This window comes from Rhinatrema bivittatum, chromosome 7 (genome assembly GCF_901001135.1).
Source record: "Rhinatrema bivittatum chromosome 7, aRhiBiv1.1, whole genome shotgun sequence".
Classification (NCBI taxonomy): domain Eukaryota; kingdom Metazoa; phylum Chordata; class Amphibia; order Gymnophiona; family Rhinatrematidae; genus Rhinatrema; species Rhinatrema bivittatum.
In genome coordinates this window covers 89,218,265-89,233,040 of record NC_042621.1, presented here as the reverse complement: position 1 = coordinate 89,233,040, position 14,776 = coordinate 89,218,265, and the positions used below count along the sequence as shown (strand labels likewise).

At 46.7% G+C, this 14,776-nt stretch overlaps 1 protein-coding gene across 4 annotated transcripts in view; it reads left to right on the top strand.

Moving 5' to 3' along the window:
• The first annotated feature begins 5,955 nt into the window (after window positions 1-5,955).
• The window catches only part of BANP (BTG3 associated nuclear protein), a 755,155-nt gene continuing 746,334 nt past the window's right edge, over window positions 5,956-14,776 (top strand). For all 4 annotated transcript variants that reach the window (XR_003857728.1, XM_029608652.1, XM_029608651.1 and 1 more), the window contains exon 1: window positions 5,956-6,098. The gene's annotated coding sequence lies outside the window, so the exon portion shown is untranslated. The remainder of the gene's footprint in view (window positions 6,099-14,776) is intronic.

Sequence of the window (14,776 nt, the reverse complement as noted above, 5' to 3'; positions counted from 1 at the left end):
GAGTAAGAAAGTTGAAGAAAAAAATACTATAAGAGCAGAGCTCCACCACCACAAGGCAACTAACACCGCGGAAAAAAAAAGAGACTGAAGGGGGACCCCAGTGTGGACACACGGATAGTGGCATGCTGGGCATGCTCAGTGTGCCAGTCAAAGTTCTAAAAACTCTGAAAAAGGTTTTCTGTGCCGGGCTCCATCTGATGATGTCACCCATCTGTGTGGACTACCATCCTGCTTGTCCTAGGAGAAAGAAATGTTCTTTTTTTATTTATTTATTTATTAACTTTTCAAAAATAAACATCAAAGTATTTCACTTTGTACAGAAACATGGCATCATACTCGCAATAATTATACAGAATCAGAAATATATATTTCAGAAATAATCACTTATTGTTACCCTTTAGACCACTATCACGGTGGGGGATGCATAGAACAGAAGAAAAATACAGGTAATTTTCTAAAACAAAGAATAGGCTGCCCTATAATACCCTAATTAGCAAAATGATGAGCCTATTAGTTCTCAAGTATCAACTGGGCTCTTTTCGATTGTATAAAATCCTTCAACTGTTCTGGCTGAAAGAAGATGTAACTGTCTTGATTGTATTTCACTGCACACTTGCAGGGGAATCTCAGGAAAAATGAGGCTCCTAACGCCAGTGTTTCTTGCTTCAATGCCAGGAAGCTTTTTCTTTTTATCTGTGTGGTCTTCGTCAAATCCGGATATATTCTCAATTTTGCACCCATAACAATGTCTCCAACTTTTTGAAATATGCTCTCATTATATCTGTAAGGTCTTTCTCATTGTAAAATGTAATCAATAAAGTGCTTCTTTCAATTATTTCAAATCCCGAAGATTCTAAGAACTCTGTCAGGTTGGCAAAGTCTCTTGGGGTTTCTTGTACATTCTGTCTGTTCTTATTTAGCAAAATGTATACCTTATCCAGGGGTGGGGTTTCTTGTAAAGGAAATTCCAGTATTTCAGTAAAGTACCTTTTAATTGTACTACGAGGAAATTCCCAGGAGAAAGAAATTTTCTATATAAGTAGCTGATGTGCAAGCAGAAAACTGAAGGAGCTCCGACAGTGACTGTCAGGTCATTTGTCTCTCTCTCCCGATACTCTGTCTTATTTTGCATACCAATAAATGCTTCTAACCTGACTGAGTACTGAGTCTGTTTATCTGTACACATGGGGATAAGCACTGTAAGACACCTTCATAATAAAGGCATTACCTATTACTTCCCAATGCACAGAAGTGTGTAAAAGGCCTGAAGGCTTAATGCGATATTTTTTAATGCTTGAAATGTAACTCCTAGTCAGAGAAGAAGCAAAGTTAATTCGCATTTCTGGGCTGCTCTAAGCCTATAGTGCTGTGTCCCAGTATGATCATGAACCTGGCATTCCAGGTGTGGGGATCCTCGATTCAGGTCTGCCAGTTCCAGGGTGGACCACTGCAGCTAGGAACCCTAGGTCCAGAACTACGTGGGCTGACTTTTATTTCATATCTGAGCCAAGATTTAAATTACCAAGCCTAAAAATAACAGACTGGGGTACCCAAGCTAAATACTCACCATCCCAAGATCCTGAGCCAGAGGGATTCAGCTCCCAGATTCCTGATTCACAGATGCAGCATTATTGTATGTGCAACTGACTATTGTTCTGTAAGCTCATTGGGGTATGCTTTCACCTCATGCTTCTCCAGCTTTATCACATTTTGGTACATAAGGCCCAGAGAAAAGGTGGAGGTCAGTAAGGGCATTTAAAAAATTCAGTCAATAATAAAGAGTTGGATTCAACAGTCTTACTGATCCACGAAGACATTCAAGATACAAAATCAAAAAAGGGAACATAAGAATTGCCATACTGGGTCAGACCAAGGGTCCATCAAGCCCAGTATCCTGTGGCCAATCCAAGTCATAAGTACCTGGCAAGTACCCAAACATTAAATAAATCTCAAGTTACTATTGCTTCATAATTAATTGCAGTTTATGGATTTTTCCTCTAGGAACCTATCCAAACCTTTTTTAAACCCAGCTACACTAACTGCTGTAACCACATTCTCTGGCAATGAATTCCAGAGCTTAACTATGCACTAATTGAAAAAGAATTTTCTTCGATTTGTTTTAAATGAGCTACTTGCTAACTTCATAGAGTGCCCCCTAGTCGTTCTATTATCTGAGAAAATAACCGATTCACATTAACTTGTTAGTCCTTTCATGATTTTGTAGATCTCTATCAAATCCTCCTCAGTCGTCTCTTCTCCAAACTGAACAGCCCTAAATTCCTTAGGCTTACCTCATAGGGCAGCCATTCCATGCCACTTATTTTGGTCACCTTACTTCTGCACTTTCTCAAGTGCAACTATATCTTTTTTGAGATGCGGCGACCAAAACTGCACACAGTAGTCAAGATGTGGTCTCTCTATGGAGCGATAGAGGCATTATGACATTATTATTTTATTTGCCATTCCCTCTTTAATAATTCCTAACATTGTTTGCTTTTTTGATCGCCACAGCACACTTAGCCAACAATTTCAATGGATTATCCACTATGATGAATAGATCTCTGTCCTGGGTGGTAATTCCTAAGATAGAACCTAACATTGTGTAACTACGGCAAGGGTTATTTTTCCCTATATGCATCACTTTGCACTTGTCCATGTTAAATTTCATCTGCCATTTGGAAGCCCAATCTTTCAGTCTCGCAAGGACCTCCTGCAATTTATCACAATCCACTTGAGATTTAACTACTCTGCATAAATGTTCTCATCCACAAATTTGATCACCTCACTCGTCGTACTCCTTTCCAGATCATTTATAGATATACTAGCTGTTAAGCCCGTAACAACGGGCTACATTTAAAAATTTTTTTCAGTCCATTTCCTTCCCCCTCATTCTCCCTTCCACCTCCCCCTCATTCTCCCTTCGACCTTCCCCTCCCTCTCATTCTCCCTTCCCCTCATTCTCCCTTCGACCTTCCCCTCCCTCTCATTCTCCCTTCCACCTCCCCCCTCATTCTCCCTCCCCCTCCTCTCCACCTTCCCCTCATTCTCCCTTCCACCTCTCCCTCCCCTCCCCTATTCTCCCTCCCACCTCCCTCCCTCAGTCACTCCCCTCCTCATTCACAACCCCTTCGGATGGCGCGCGTGCGCCGCCGCCGCCGCTACAGGTCCTCGCTGCCGCTACGGGTCCTCGCTGCCGCTACGAGTCCTCCCAGTGCCATTTTTGTAAATAGGCAAACCTGGCCGACGTGCTCGCCCGCGCATGCGCGGTAGAGCTGCTCTCTACTGCGCATTTGCGGCACGTCGGTCAGGGCTCCCTTATCTAGTAGATTAAAAAGCACTGGTCAAAATAAAGATCCCTGAGGCACTCCACTGTTTACCTTTTTCCCTCTGAAAACTGACCATTTAATCCTACTGTTTCCTGTCTTTTTACCAGCTTGCAATCCACACAAGGACATCACCTCCTATCCTATGACTTTTTAGTTTTCTTAGGAGCCTCCGATGAGGGACTTTGTTGAACGCCTTCTGAAAATCCAAATACACCCCATCTACCGATTCACCTTTGTCCACATGTTTATTAACCCCTTCAAAAAAAGTAGATTTGTAAGGCATTACTTCATGTGGTAGGTTATCGACAAAGGAATGGCTTCTGCAAAGGTACTGCTAGAAATAAACGTGCCAAAACCATAGTCAACCAAAAAAGAGCCAATCAGTCAAAGAGCTAATCTGGTATAAATGTGGTTCACATGATTATCCTCTACCTATCAAGGTTTACAATTTCATCCAACCAATCAGAATGTGAAAATGGCCCTGCCATGGGAAAATAAAAAATGCAAACCTTAATTATGTCCAGAAAGAGGAAGTCATGACCCAGGTCCTGGCTGGGTGCAGGGAACACCACCCTAAGAGTGGCAGAGGACTGTAGGAAAAGGCTTGGACTGGTCTTTCGACTAGCTAGCCCCCTTCCCCACAGGTTGGGCCCTTGGGTTCTAGAGGTCAGGGCTTGGCTGCGGTGGCAGTACATCATGGTGGGTCTCTATAGGCTGGGCAGTCTGGGTGCAGGTACAGACTAGAAATGGAACAGGAACAGGATCTGAGTGCATGTAAGATGTTATATAAAGGCTGGGACAAGACCACATAGAAACAGAACTGGACATGACAGGGTAGGACAGGACCAGTCAAGGACAAAACAAGACAACACAGAACAAGGAACAAAGATGTCTGAAGGCAGCAAGGCTAAAGACCCATAGACCACTATGTTCAGAGAGAGGCCTGGATAGGCCACAAGGCAAGCTGAAAGGAAAGAGCAGGCCTGAAGACCACAAGGCAAGGGTAGGCCTAGGATAGGCCATAGAGCAAGAGCAGAGAAAGGCCAGAATAGGCCACAGAGCAAGGTACTAGGAGCAAAAAGACCCATAAACCACAAGGCAAGCAAGGGGAAAGGCCCATAGCCCACAAGGCTGAAACAGTGTAACAAGGCAGTGGTTACAGTCATAAGAATGCTGAAATGCGTAGGGAGAAAAAAAAGGAGTGATCATGCCCCTTTATAGGTCATTGATGAGGCCTCACCTAGAATGCTGTGTTCAGTTCTCCAGGCCACATCTCAAAAAGGATAGGGATTAGAAACTGTCCAGAAAAGGGCAACCAAAGTGATTTGGGATCAGCATCAGAAGCCATATGAGACTTGACGATCTAAATGTGCATCCTCTAGAGAGGATGGGGGGGGGTACAGATATAATATGTAAACCTTTCTCTATGGACAAAAGGTTCTACAACTCCAAGGAGTAGACTCAGGACAAACTTCAGAAAATATTTTTTTCTTGGAAAGGATAGTGGATACCTGGAAAATCCTCCCAGTGGAGGTAGGGTCAATAAAATTGGTAAAGGAATACAAATAAAGGCATGGGATAAACACAAAGGATCCTAAGAGGATGGCAATAAAGTAAGCTGCAGTTACAGCTCAAAAAAGGCAGCAGTACAGTTTGAGAGGTTGGTTGAAGGATAATGGGGAAGGGGGATCAGATGTCATTATCTGTGTGCTAGGCAGACTGAAAGGGGCAATTTTTGGTTGTTTTCTGACATCATTTGCTATTATTGAGCACCTCCTGCCTCAAAGCTGCCCTCACACTCTCTGGGGCACCTCCTACCTCCATTGCCCCTGTCACTGCACTATGGTCACTCACCAAATCACCTCTGGCCTCCACTTCCCTATCACTGAGCTACTCACATACCCTCCTCCCTCAGGGAACCTTGTTCCTCCATTACCGCATCACTGAGCTGCCTTCATCTCCCCCCCTGTTTCCATTACCCCATCGCTGAGTTGCCCTCACAGTTCCTGGGCACCTCCTGCTGCCGAGCTGCCCTCAACACTTCTTGCCTCCATTATCCCATTACTGAGCTCCCATCAGCACCAGGGCACTTCCTGATGCCAAGATACCCTCACATCCCCCAGGGCACCTCCTACCTCCGAGCAGTCTCTGAGTCGCCCGCCTCCGGGTATTTCCTACCTCCGAGTTGCCCTCACCCGGGGCAACGCCTGCCTCCATTACCCCATGGGGGCACCTCCTGCCATTGGAGACAACTTTTAGAAACGAATGAGAATGTTAAACTCAAAATAAATTACTATCCTGTGGACAGAGGAGTTTGCTTAATATTAGGGGTTCCCAAAACATTCAGCGAGCTGGCGCCTTCGTCTTCTCCTCCATTACCCCTTCCCCGAGTCGCTCTCTCCCGCCGCCACTGTACAGTCGGCTGTCTCCGGCTTTCCATCCCCGGCCTTCCCTCTCTCCCTGCCAGGCCTCCCACCGCCGTTTTCACGTAGTCTCTGTTCCTCTCCTTCCCTAGGGGCTTCATTCCGCCGCCACCGCCGCCGCCACTTCCCTCTTTCCGTCTCCCTCTCGCGGCCGCCATTTTGTGCAGTGGCGGCGCTGATCCGGCAGGGGGCCCTCGTCTCTAGGCGTCTCCTCCCTGCCCAGCCCAGCAGCGCCATGCGCCAGGCCCGGCCGAGGCAGCGGCTGAGGGGGAAGCCGGCCTTGTCTCGCGAGGAAGGACGCCATTATCGCAGCTCCGCCACAAACAACACGAGAATTCGCCCCAACACGGTAATTCAAAGCTGTGGCCGGTGCCTGCCGCCATGCTAGTGCCGTCTGTCCCCCTCCTTCCCCGTCTCGGCTCCGCTCTGCCGTGCCCTACTCGCGGCTGCGGCGGGGGGCAGCGGTTTCTCGGCAGCTTCTCGCTGGCTGTCGCAAGGGAGGAGGCGGCGGTGGCGGCGACTGGGGGCTGCGGCGGGGTCCGGGGCCTACGGGGAGGGCTAGGCCAGGGACACCCCCTCCGGCCTCGGGAGAGGGTCAAGGCAAATAAATAACTAATGACGAATAAAGCTAACGCCGCGGCCACCCATTCCCCCTGTCTTTGTCCGTCTCCGTGACTTGGTTTTGGCTAAAGGGGAATCGGCGTGAGAGCTCATTTCAGTCTCCCTTCCCCCTCATATTTAGCTTTCTCTTCTGGGGTGGGGGGGGTGCCGTCGGAGAGGAAATGTTCTGGCCAAAACGCAGGCCGGGGGAGTGGGGTGGGTGCCCGCGCCTCTCGCCGCCTCTGCGGGAGGGGGGGGGGGCTGGAGGTCTCGCAGTATTGCACGTCGGCAGGGAGATGCATGCACTTACTCTCACCATTACAGGCTGCCTGCCAGGCGATCCTTCCTTTATTTGTTTACTCCCGGCTGACATCTCCTCTCCCGCACTGTCACGCCCGGCCGCCAGAGGGGGCGCTTAGCTCGGGGGGGGGCACGATCCCTTTTCTTAGGGCCTCATTTACTAAGACTTTTCGGCCCATTCTGTGTCTTTGGAGAAAATGCTTACCAAATGAGGCCCCTTGATGCGTTTCAGGCCCAAAGATGCTGTGAATGCGCCCTACAGATGCAGAATGGGTTTAAAAAAAAAAACCAAAACAAAACCCTTTCTGATCCTTGATTTCAGAAAGTCAGATTAAAACAGTGATTTGCCCAAGATCACACAGAATCCGTGAAAGAGAGGAGTCTAGTTCATGACTAACAGTTTAATTAATATTCATTATTTAGTACAAAAATGTAAAATATTTCATATGTAGATACACCATTACAGTAAAGTATTTTTTAATGCATGCTGTACCAATATGAAAAGTGTGCATGTATTTCCCCATGTTATAGGGAAAATATGTACATTATTTATCTATTGCATATTGCAGTTAAGTAAAATAAAAAATATATCACTTTTGAGAAGGTTTGCAAATGTATTTCTCACATTTGAAATATTGATGCACTATTGATAGGGGACCTTCGTTTTCAGTTTGTTTTATTTTTTTTTGTGGTGATTTTATCTGATTTTTATTAAATTTTATTATAAAACACAAAAATAGAAGAAAAAACAGTGAGGAAAGATGCAATTTTTTCCCACTGATTTTTCTTCTGTTTGTTTGTTTTAATAAACACTGATATAGTCCCAGGGAAAATTAAAAACAGAAAATGAGGGTCCCTAACTGGTTGAGAACATAGAAACCATGTACCTCATTGAAGATAGTTCCCTGCATAAACTGCACCCATCAAAACAAAACCCACTTTCATTGAACCTGAAACTGCTTTGGAAGCCTTACATACAGGCAGATGCAATAAAGTGAGTGTAAAAAACGTGTGTCTAAACTGGCCTGCACACATTCACTTCTCTTGGGTGTTCAGTGCAATAGGTAAATGAGCTGCCGTGCTAGGGATACATTTTGCATCCCTAGCATGTCCATGGCATCAGGTGCCCAGGAGACATGGCTGTGTGTGGGTTAGGAAAATGGACGTTCAATTTTACGAACATCTGTTTTCCTAACCTGTGCACAGCCATGGTTTAGGAAAATGGATGCTTGTAAACTGAGCGTCAGTTTTCCTAATCTGACCACTGTCAAGACTTTATTTTATTCTTTCATGTTGCTGCTTTCTTTGGTTCCTCCTACTTAGAATTGCAATGATATTAAGTCAGAGGAGCTACAGAAAAGCAGTGTTTTCTGCTTTTCTGTTCAGGTTTTGGGGTGCCTCAAGACTTAACGCCAGCTCTGGGGCTGGTATTAATTTTTGAGGGTTTACATGTGCATGTTGAGGGTATTATATACCCTCAACCATTATATACCATTATATACCATTATAGCATACTATGTAAATATTAACTGTAAATGCATTTTTACTATGTAAATATTCCTGTCCCTCTCTCTTTTCCTCCTATCCCAGTTGTTAACTTCCCCGTTCATTGTAACTATTATTTTCCGCACCAGTTCAATACCTCTAGTTCTATGTTCAATGCACAACTTGTTAAATGTAAACCGACTTGATGCAACCTCTGGTCGTGAAAGCCGGTATAGAAAATAATAAAATAAATAAATAAATAAATATTAGGTAATAGCCTTATCAATATGGCATTTACACATGATGAGCGCTATAAGCTATGCGCTGGTTTGGATGCACTCATCCCCTTATTGCATCACGGGTTATGGACGCAAGTCCAACCGCGGGTTAACTTGTGTGCTAGCCTGAGCGCACGTTATTGCATTGGCCTGAATAACTTTTTTTTTTTTTGGACTTTGTGGCTTTCCCTTTTGTGAGTTAGGGAAATCCTTTATTTTCATTGCTTATGAGTAAGGGAAAACTGGGTTCCTGGTTTTAATACTTGGCTCTTTCACCCTTCTTCCTTAAAAGATAGGGGAAAGATGAGCTTGGGAATACCTCAAACCAGCCTGTATTTTAAAAAAATATATTTTTTTAATAATAAAGGTTTTCCAGTACCTTGCCTTCACGCAAATCATTTCATTACATCGGGCTGCTAGCACTATGACCCCCTGGTACATTATGGGGTAATTTGCATTGTAAAATGGCCTGTAGGCACATACAGGCCGATACAGAAAGAAACGCGGGAGAGCGGGCGAGCGCACAGGCCAGTGTCCTGGGCGCGCGATCCAGTAAAGAAAAATATGCTAATTAGGGCCCGCTGTAAAAGGAGATGCTAGGGACACTAGCGCGTCCCTAGCGCCTCCTTTTTGACAGGAGCGGGGGCTGTCAGTGGGTTTGACAGCCGACGCTCAATTTTTCTGGCGTCAGTTCTCGAGCCCGCTGACAGCCACGGGTTCGGAAACCGGACACCGGCAAAATTGAGCGTCCGGTTTTCAACCCGTGAGCCGCAGGCTGTTTTTAAATTTTTTTATTTTTAATTATTTTTTACTTTTGGGACCCCTGACTTAATATCGCCATTATATTAAGTCGTATATTTTCCCGGTGCCAGCAGAAATTAATGCCTACCTTTGGGTAGGTGCTAATTTCTGAAAGTAAAATGTGCGGTTTGGCTGCACATTTTACTTACTGAATCGCATGAGAATAGCTAATAGGGCCATCAACATGCATTTGCATGTTGCGGGCGCTATTAGTTTTGGGGGGGGGGGGTTTGGCCATGCGTTTTCGACGCGCTATTACCCCTTACTGAATAAGGGGTAAAGCCAGCGTGTTGAAAACGCACGTCCAAATGCGTGTACTGTACTGTATCGCCCTGATAGTATTTTCCACAATGTCTCTTAGAACATAAGAACATAAGAAAATGCCATACTGGGTCAGACCAAGGGTCCATCAAGCCCAGCATCCTGTTTCCAACAGTGGCCAATCCAGGCCATAAGAACCTGGCAAGTACCCAAAAACTAAGTCTATTCCATGTAACCATTGCTAATGGCAGTGGCTATTCTCTAAGTGAACCTAATAGCAGGTAATGGACTTCTCCTCCAAGAACTTATCCATCCTTTTTTAAACACAGCTATACTACCTGCACGAACCACATTCTCTGGCAACAGTGAAAGTAAAATAAAGAAAAGGCAGTAGCGAAAAGGTCCTGTTGATTGATAATAGGGGATGATGGCAAATGACCATTTGAAATGGGGCTTGTCAGCTTATCAGCCAGTTTGGTTGAATGTCCCTCAATATTTGTATTTGAATCTACTCAGTGTTTCACATTTTACTAGTGACAAGTAGGACTGAAAGATGCGAAAGTAGTACACTGTTTTTCCCGTCGCTAGCAGGGCTGAATTAGCCATACTGTCGGGGAGCGCTCACGACCCGAAGTAGGCAGAGTTTCCTCAGTGAGTCACAGAGCTTTGACTCTGTGCGGCTGAGCGGTGATCTTTCCGCTCATTTCCCCTCTTCTCCTCAGTTTCTTTTTTCCGTGAGCCAGTCGTATACGGGGCTTTTCCTCTCAGCCCTTTTTTCCTGTCAGGAAATCTTTTTGGCGATTTTTTTTCAAACTTTTTCGATCCGAGATGGCTCCAAAGCCATCTGGATTTAAATACTGCCAGTGTGGCAAAGTTATGTCCATCACCGATGGACATAACTATTGTTACATTTGTTTAGGCCTGGACCACGACCAAACTTCATGTAGAGACTGTGGTTGGATGACTCCGAGGACCCAGCGCCAGCATGCTGAAAAGATGGAGCAGCTCTGAACGGGCTCTTATGCCCCATCAGCCTCCACTCATTCTTTGCCGGGACTGGCGAAGAAGGGTAAAGCGTCCGTGAAGAGGGCCTCCTGCCTTGGACCGATTTAGATGTGCCGCGCCGATCCAGGTACCGGGCCCGGGTTCGACAGACCTTAGAGCCCCCCAAAAAAACTGGGGTGCCGGCAGAGGTACCTCAGTGAAAAAGAGTCGCGGGTGCGTCGATCGGGCCACAGGGCTCTGTCCTGCTCCCCGGCGCCGAAGGACTCGACGCATTTGAAGCATAAGAAAAAAACCAAAGCACGGCGCACCTTCTCACTCGACTCCATCGACTCACTCGAAATACACGGAGCGACCTGAGCATACAATGCATAAGAAACATTCGACGCCTACGACGCACCCCAAGCGTCCGATGCAAACTATGACGCACGCTTCGAGGTCACTGATGCAACCAGGTCAGGAACAATAACTACTGCTCCACAAAATGTCTCATAAAGACAAACACACCTATAGAGTCTCATCCACTCAATCTGGATGCTCTACAACACCTAAATGTCCATGTGACAGTCCAGGTATAGATATTGAGCTCCTTTCTGACCTGGATTCCCAGTCCTCGAAGGAGGCATCAATCAGTGGAGATTCTTTTCAGATTTGTCTTCGGTATCGCAGCAAAAGGTTATCTCCTCAACTGCAAATACCCCTTGTAAAAAGGCACAGACCATCACCGGTCATTCCACCTACGCCTCAGTCAGAAGAATGACTCCACAAGATATCTTGTTGGCTGCATTACCTACAAGACCATCCCCAACGCCAGGGCACTTTCCACCACAACCAGAAACCCTGGTATCCTCGGCCATCATAAAAAGTTTGCAGGCTTTAAGTTCATTTTTTGAGGATCTTGAACATGCGAAATCGGATCCACCGGTAGAGTCTCCTCACCATTCTCCACCTTCATCGCCTGCTGCTAGACCTCCTGATCCAGCTGACTTTCCATCACCAGCTCTCTCATGCAGTCCGGATTCACAAATAACTTCATCCTCCCCAAATTCCTCCACGGGAATGCCCTCTGACCCGCCGGAAGGTTTACCAGAACCGTATTCACCGCCGGAGGACCTCTCATACGCTAAATTCATTGAGAAAGTGGGGAATCTTCTTCAAGTGGAGACAGATGAAATTCCTGATCCCAAAGCTGAGATGCTGGGAATTCTTAAAATATTCGAGATGCCACCAGAACAGACGGCCTTACCCCTCATTCAGTCCTTGATGGGGTCCTGCACAAGATGTGGGAAACCCTTTTTCCACCACCGCCGCATCTTGTAAAACAGATTTAAAATACAGAATGAGAAATTCTGCCATCTATGAATCCACTAAACTTCCACATAACTCCATCGTTGTTGAGTCGGCATTAGCAAAGGCAAAGTGTTCCAAGATACATGCAAATGCACCCCCGGGACGGGATAACAAATGCTTGGACAATTTTGGCTGAAGAATGTACCATTCCACAATATTGTCTACAAAAATACTACATCAGTTTTACATGACACAATATCTATATGAGTGTCTTCAAAAACTGCGCCCCATTTGCTTAGCTAAGTATAACACCCTCCCACAGGCCTTCCTAGACATCAGAGAAGGTCTCCGACACTTACTTAGATCAGTCTATGATGCTTTTGAATCTTCTGCAAGAGCTTCCTCAATGGCCATAGCAGCCAGGTGACTTGCTTGGCTAAAAGCAAGTGCGATTCGTGACGACATTCATGAAAAATTGGCAGATATCCCATGCGTGGGTGATAACTTATTTGGTGATAAGTTCAGGGAAACAATGCCCCATCTAAAAGAGCAGAGCACAGCGGTACTCTTTCTCACCACCCCCTCTGACATGCACAAGGCCCATCAAAGATTCTATCCTTCCCCAACACAGGAGGTCCTACCAAAGACCACCCTCCAGACTGTTCATACCTTACGGTCTCAGCAATATGGTCAACCAAGACCTTAGTCGCAACCCACTCAATCAAGGGGCAGGTCTCGTCAACAGCGACAACCGAAACAGACAGCTGCACCTCCGCAAAAGCAACCGTCTGTTTTTTGAGTGCCAGAGAGCTACCCCCACCAGCATTTATAGGAGGACGTCTGCGCTTCTTTTTCAGCAACTGGGAGTCCATCACAACAGATCAATGGGTGCTCAACATAATCAAGGAAGGTTATCGCTTGAACTTCTTGACCCTCCCATTTCTTCTCCACATACCTCCTCTACGGAGTACAACTTCCCACTTATCATCCCTCAACGCAGAGGTTACGAATCTGCATATTCAGAAATCTATTCAATCAATCCCTCTTCAAAATCAGGGTTTCTAATCCCAATACTTCCTCATCCCAAAGAAGTTGGGGGGTCTTCGCCCCATTCTGGATTTACGAAAACTCAACAAACATATCCAGAAAGAGAATATTATGTTTTGAGTGTCTTTGAACTATTAGTGGGCCCTTGGGTCGTGGTGAGTGAAGACTCCGCCCACAGGGAGGAGGCCTGTGGGCCCCTACCACAACAGCCAAAGTCTCAGCAGTGATGGACAACAGAGGAAACAACTTTATTATACAGCCAATGGTGATCCGAAGAGCAGATCAATAGAATCAGTCCAGAGAGAGAGACCTGCAGTTGGTCCGAGTAGTAATCCTCAGTGTGGAGTAGTCCGGTGAATACCTTTTCTAGGCGTAGCTTGTGCTGGCAAGTCCGGTAGTGGTCCGCAGCGCAGGGTAGGCTGGAAGCTGATGGAAGGTCGCACAAGGCTGATGGGATCTGGTAGTGGCCCGCAAGCGGGGTAACCCGAGGAACCGTGCCACAAAGGTAGAAGAGCAGGTTTTGTACTCACACCGGTACTGTAGGTGTAGATTGAAGATCAGGCACCGAGGAGGTCCGGCTAGAAATAGCCAGGGTCATCCGAGGACGATGCAGGATCTCACTGGAATAGAGAAGCGACAAGCAATGGCTCTCTCAGGAGCAGATAGCCCTGAGTGCGGCAAGGCCCCCGAGGAGCAGGAACCTAGTTCACCCAGTAGGAACGCGATGGAGTCCCAGTGTGGAGGATCTGGCAGGACAGGAATCCTTGCTAACTCGAAGTGCTAGAAGTCAGCTGGGTTTAAGTATGGTAGGCGGATGACGTCATGCGGTGGGGATGCCCCCGAGGTTTCCGCCATGACGCGTTTAAGAAGGGGGCAGGCGTGCATGCGCGTGCCTAGGTAACCCCGGATGTAAGATGGCTGCCGGGATCACCCACGCCGTTCTGGGCACACCATGAGGGTCGGCGTGTGGAAGCGGAGGCCGCCCTTCTCCCCAGTCTCGGAGCTGCATAGAGAAAGGAGGTGAGCAGTAAAGGTCACAGCCACCTGCGACCGACGGGCACAACAGTACCCCCCTTCTTAGGGCCCCTCCTCGGGGGTTTCGGCTTCCTAGGATGAGCAAGGTGGAAGCGATGTAGCATCTCTTTGTCCAGTATGTTGGCAGCCGGTTCCCAGCTATTTTCTTCTGTTCCATACCCTTCCCAGGAAATGAGGTACTCCCAGTGCTTTCCTCTCTTGCGGACATCCAAAATGTCATCCACCTTGTACGCGATGTCATCTTCAGCATCGAGGGGTTGTGGATCAGGGGTCTTCTGAGAAAGCTCCGAGAGGATGAGTGGTTTCAGGAGTGAAACTTTTAAAGGGTTGTTTATTTTCATTGAGGGGCAACTTCAAGCTGTAAGTCAAAGGTCCCAAATGTTGGAGGACGGTGAAGGGTCCAATGTACCACGGAGCGAATTGAACCGAAGGTAGCTTGAGCCTGATATATTTGGTACTGAGCCATACTTTATCTCTGGGCTTAAACTGGGGAGCTGCTTGATGATGAACATCATAGAATCTTTTGGCGAGCTGTCCAGCCTTAAGGAGAAGCTCCTTGGTCTGAATCCAGAGGATGAATCTCGTCCGCAGTGGCTTGGGCAGCCGGAGACGTACCAGTCAATGGTATAGGAAGTGGTGGAAGTGGCTGACGGCCATACACAATCTGAAACGGCGTGGATCCTGTGGCGGATGCCGGATGTGAATTCAAGGCGAACTCAGCCCAGGCTTGTAACTCTGCCCAATCATTTTGCCTAGAATTGACATAGGCACGGATGAACTGTTTAAGAGTTCTGTTCATCCTTTCTGTTTGTCAGTTAGATTGGGGGTGATAGACAGAAGTCAAATCCAAAGAAATATCGAACTTTCGACACAGTGCACTTCAAAACTTGGTGGTGAACTGGACTCCTCTGTCCGATACAGTGTGTTT